A 6,085-nucleotide genomic window follows, 5' to 3' on the forward strand; every position below is an offset into this window, starting at 1 on the left:
ATTAAAATAAGCTCATTGAGTCCATTTCTATACTTTTTGCAAAATTCATCATAGATATAACAAATTGATCAGTGGGCTCTAAAAGAAAATTCCAACACAACATTTTCCATGTAAACAGAGGTCTGGTTGTAAAATATAGATCAAACATTTCAGTCCGCTGTTTACCAAGTGCTGGGCATTCAATAGTTATGTGCTTTATGGTTTCTTTACATTTCATACATGGACGACACGCCCGTTGTTTTGTTCGGCAATCTGTTCCTAGTACCTAGGACATCATTAGTTAACAGCAAGTTTAATTTTACATGTAGCCAAAACTCCCTTGATTGTTTAGATGGATATCTTCCCATACATTTCTTTATATGATTATATGGCTTGATATCTAAGGAGAAATGGTCAAAGATTTTGTAGGCCTCACACCATCGTCTACTTGCAATTCAAGCATTTTTAAATAATTTCTTCTTCACCATGCATGATCTATATTCCAAATCCTCCAAAAATATACCATTTTCCTCCAGGGTAGATAACAAAACGTTCACCCAAGCATTCAAAGGGGCGCAGTCGCCCTATTTACAGAGGGCATTAAGCAGCCCAAAAAAGGAAAAGGTCAGAGGGAACAAGATACTTCTCACTAATAAAATTCTATGCCAATTAACAAGTAATTCCAGCGGAACGAGTCCCAAGGTATGTCATAGGGCTGCAATTGGAGTACCCATGGGGAGTGCCAGTACTCGCTTCCAGATGAATGACTCAAGCCCAGGCCAGGACAGACCGTCTTTTCATACCTCCGCTCCATAAATCAACTTTGTAACAAAAATTTGGTTATACATTTTCACACCAGGTAGAAGGGAAAAGCACCCATATTTCCTATCCAATACTGGTAATTGGGTCACTGCCGCAATTGCTTCAAGCTTAAGAACTTGATTTGCCAGTCCCAAAGACCTTTTAACTTTTAACTGAACCCCAAGATATTCAAATTCAGAAACCTCCTCCATTCTGGTTCTATTTATGTACCACACAAAATTAGGCCTACCTGAAAGAATCCTACATCGATTCATAACAAGGATCTTTGACTTGGGCACATTTATGTCCAAGCCCAAATCCCTAAAGTAATCAGCCACAGTATTTAGAGATCTTTGGAGGCCCATTGGAGTACAATCCATAAGGATGAGGTTGTCCGCATATCGAAGATAGTGCAACTTCAAGGAGCCCAGTCTGGGGGGTTAACCACAATATGAGCTAGAGCTGCCCCTATGCCGAGAATATAAAGATTGAATAAAAATGGGACTAGCACACATCCCTGTCATAAGCCCAGCTCGACAAGGATCCAGCTGCCGAAAATGATCCCCCTTGATCCAGCTTGACGTTAAGTCTAATGTCTGAATGTAGGTGTTTCAAAATATTAACCACAGGTTCCGGACAGCCCCATTCCCTCCTTGTCTCCCACAGCCTAGAATGATCTACACAATTGAAAGCCTTTGAAATGTCCAGGAAGGACAAGTATAGAGTATGTTTGGTCTGTGTTGCCTGGTTTGACAAAAGCTTTATCAACAAGCAATTCAAGGAAGTGCCTGTGCCCTTGCGGAAGCCTGACTGGTTTTGATCAAATCTGCCAGAATCCACAGCCCAACATTCAAGGACCCACAATATAAAACAAGAGAAGATTTTGTAGGAGGCATCAAGCAGGTAGATTGGGCATTAGTTCGCAGGTACCGACCTATCTCCATACTTGAAGATCACAACAACTATCGCCTCCTTCCATGTCTGGGGAAACGGATGAGTGGCCAGGATTTTCTGAAATAGCAATAAAAGAACCACTGCCCACAATTGAGTTGCTGATTTTAAGGTTACATTTGAGAGGCCATCCGGTCCCGGTGCGTTAGAGGACTTTGCCCTTTTAATGGCTACCAAGATGCCCTCAGTATTTATTTCCAACCTCTTCCAAGATTGTATCATGTTAAGCATGGCTCTGCTCTTTACCGAACTGGTAGCTGCCAAAGACTGGGCAGCATACAGATTTCTGAAATAGGTCTCCCAACGACAGCCCGATATGGGCTGTAACTGCAAAGTCATTTGAACATGGCCCCCTCTTATTAATTTCCAAAAATGTGTGCAATTTCTATTAGCGAGTGCAGACAACATGTGTTCTGCGTCTCTTTGGAACAATACATGTTTGTATCTCCTCACCCAGGTTCTATAAAGTTGCTTTAGTCTCCATATAATTTGATTTCCAATATCCTAATCTCTCTTCTTAGTTTTTTCTTCTTCCCTCTCACATTATATTATATTTATGACTAAGGGCAAAACCTCTTGAGAACCTATTTAGGCTTTTTGCAGAGGTTAGCCCTTGGAGAAGAACCTGTATATTAGTACCAAAGGACTGGAGAGGCATTAAGGAGAAGGTACCATCTAACAATTCCTGGGAGACATTGGTGTTGAAGCGCAAAGCTATATTCGGGTGTCATAGAATAGCATGATCTCTAGGTCTGACTTCAATTGGGGCTGGTACATGTGTCACTGGGACAGAGATACAGGCCCCTCTTAAACAAAAGATCAACTGAGAATGGTCACTACACAAATTATCTACAACCTCAAACAATTCAAAGCTAGAGAATAAAGCACTAGAGCAGAATGCATAGTCCAGATTGGATCTATAAAGGCCATTTGACCATGTTTAATTTGGTGGCCTATCACCTTTGATGTTACCATTAAGGAGTTTCAAGTCACATGTGTGCAGGAGGGACTGAAGTTGTAGCCCTCAGGCTCTTGCTACGCTAGGGTGCTGACGGGTGGAGCACCAGTCATACCAGTGACCATCTAAGCACTCTGAGTTGAAGTCTCCCATAATAATACGCAAATTGTTAGGTACGCTGTGGGAGTCGATAAGGTTGGTAATAACAAGCAAGAAGTCCTCCAAAGATGTCACTTTAGGGTTACCATACATTTTCAACACTATTAAAAACCTCCAAGAGCATTCACCCAGATCCCGCCAGGAAATTGTTATACCCAAGATGTCATCATGGCCCAAGAACAGATGTTCAATGTTAGACTCTGGAAAGAGCCGCCAAGTACTAATAAGACCCCCAACCGTCCTTCCTCTTGTAACTTTCCTTGCAGGCGCATGCATAAATGAGAAGCCATCTAAAAAAAGGAGTCTCTAACATAAAGGTTTCCTTTAGGCATATCAGATCCACTGATTCCCAGATAGCATAATTACTACAGAGGTGTTTGAATCCGCGAGTGTTCCTCGAGAAGAACCTGATGGAATCAGTTCAATTAGAGCCCCTTGGGGCGCAATTATGCTCATGAAGAGAGGTTATAATATGAGACCAATCATAGGACACTGATGCTTCTCTGAGCGTGGATGGCTTGTACACTCTAAACATGATGTATCCAGCTTTACATTAATAATCAGGGGTTCTCTGGGAATTAAAGTCGGACCCACCACTTCTACCTACAACTGGTAATGGCGATGTATCCACCCAGTCTTTAGTCAGCTGATAGCCCAATGTAACATTTTTAATGATTCTGCCACCACTAGGTTTTAAATCAACATGGAATAAAAGCCAACTTTTACCATACCCACCCGTCTAAAATCAAGGAAGAAAATGTGGGCAATATATTTAGATGTTAGTGAGTGTAGAGTAGGGATTTCTCTAAACAAGGCTAATATGTAGGCTAATATGTATTGCAAGTCCCTGCAAGTGCCTGAAGTCCCGCTTTGCAGCGGGAGACTCTACTGCTGTGTACTCTTTGGATTTACCTGGACTTACCTGGATTTTCACGTCACTACATCTCCCAGAAGGCTTTCCTCTATTCTAGAGGCAGGACTATTTAAGGCAGGCTGCGCGCGCACCGCGCGCACCCAGCAAGTCCCTGAAGTCCCGCTTTGCCGCTTCGCCGCGCTCGTTGCGGTGAGTGGTGAGGATTTGTTTGTTTATTGGTATTTCACTTTTCTTATAGTATTTATCCTGTATTTCTTGAATCTTCCATAAAATGAAACGAGGCATAACCTCCTTAAAATCGGGAATGCCGGTTGTAACCGCACTACATTGTACCAACGGTGGGAGCCTTCCCCATAACTCATCACCTTCATTAACAAAAAAACCTTGTTCAAGCTCTACCCCGCGTATGAGCTCTATGAAATCTAATACAAAGAGTAGAGCTGAGCTTCTATTAGGTATGGATATTCGCCCCTTTAGCAGGGACTCTAGCTGTGTGGATACCTCCGTTTGCATCAATGGAAACACTCCAGTAGCAGCGCCTGGCTGTGCGGACAACGCATCTGCAGTTGTAAAGGGCACTTCACATGGACAAGTAACGAACATAAATACTGCAGTGGAGGGATCATCTGGACAAACAATGAATACCAATGTTGCAGCGGAGGGACTATGTGGAGAGTTTTTAAAATCTGTTTCAACGCCCGTTTCCACAGTTACCTTTGCAAAAGAAAATGTCTCTCTTACCGATAGTATCATACTAAAAAGTGTGCTAACTGGAGCTGTGGCCCCACCTGTAAAAGCATCCAACAACTCTGCTTTATCTGTAAGTGATACCTCTAGTGTTAAAACAGCTTCCATGTCTGTCTCTAAGGATATACCTGTAATTGACCTAGATACAAATGCCTCTGCTTTCTCAGCACATACTGTTTCTGACAATTTATCTAAGTCACCTATGCTATTTACAAATATTAGTGCTGCCAATTCAGTGGCAAATTTGTCATTCATTGCCCCAACCCCGAGAAAATTGGGCGAAAAGGGCTCTTCTGATGTTGGCTGCGTCGATATTCAAAGTGTAAATACTAGTATTGCTCTCACTTCCATGAATACTGCCATTTTAGCTCTGGCCAAGTTGTTTGAAGTTTTAGTCATCAAGACTGAAGTTCACTCTAATCAGCTCAATCAGTTACTTGCTGAGCAACTCACGATCTCTAACAGACTTGAGAGTCTGAACCAGCCAGATAACTTATCAATTATCAAAAAGTCAGTAATGTCTCAGACTTCCTTTGATGCTGTTTCATCTGTACATATTTATCAGACTATTCCTTTTATACCTGATCCTATAATTGATATAATGGAATTTGCAAATGAAACATCAGCTGATCAGCAAAAAAAACCCCTCCTATTCGCTTTTTGGTGCTAATATTAATCTTCCTGATGCAGTGAAATTGGGCCCCAAAAAGATTCCTTTGTTAAAAGAAAAATAATCTGAAAAACATGAAAACTATGGCCAAACGTACTTCTCAAACCAAAGCCTTTATCAAGAATCTTTCAACTCCAGTCACAGCCACTGCTTCTGCCTCTAAAGCAATAACAAAAAAATACTCTCACCAAATGCAGGCAAAAAAGGCAGTTATCACCTGTTTCAGCTGATCCTGTTATGGCATACAGCCCTTTAAGTAAACTGATAAGTGTGGCCGCCCAGTTGTCACAAAACTCTTCCAAAAAATTACCAACTAATAGCTTTTCTTTTAATGCTCCCTTGGCCAAAAAACTACCATCTAATGGCTTTACTTTTAATGCTCCCATGACCCTTGGCACTTTGAATGGTGAAAACCGTCGCAAAGAGATAAGGCAAGCAGTTGATGATTATTTGTCTTCTAAAACTGTTTCTAAAAGTCTGTCATTTGCCCCGTCTGAAGCGGCTGCTTCACAGGAACCCTCTTTTCCAGTGGTTCAGAAAGCGCAAAAAACAGGTGCGTCTGACATGACTGACTCAGGAAAAACTGGATCCCAGGCGCCATCACAGAAGGGAGAAATTGTTACTGCCTCTGATTTTGTCACTTCTGGTGATATAGAAAGATTGATACAGTCAACCATGACCAAGTTTTTGGAGGCCTCTGCTGCCTCACAAACTAAAGTTTGCAGTCTTACTCACCCAATCCCCAATGATCCACCACCTTCAGCTAAACAGAAATCTGTGACTGCGTGCTTTAAGCGTCCGGCGGTGCATTCCTTGACTCTCAGTTGTAAGCCCATGCCTGCCAAACAATACAATCTTAATCGCGCCTCTGTGCTGTCACTATTTCGTGAGATCCTAGAGCTCGATGACATCGGCACCATACACATTGAGCTTGTTGAGTTCCTGG

This window comes from Ambystoma mexicanum, chromosome 6q (assembly GCF_040938575.1).
Source record: "Ambystoma mexicanum isolate Mex_15411 chromosome 6q, UKY_AmexF1_1, whole genome shotgun sequence".
NCBI lineage: Eukaryota > Metazoa > Chordata > Amphibia > Caudata > Ambystomatidae > Ambystoma > Ambystoma mexicanum.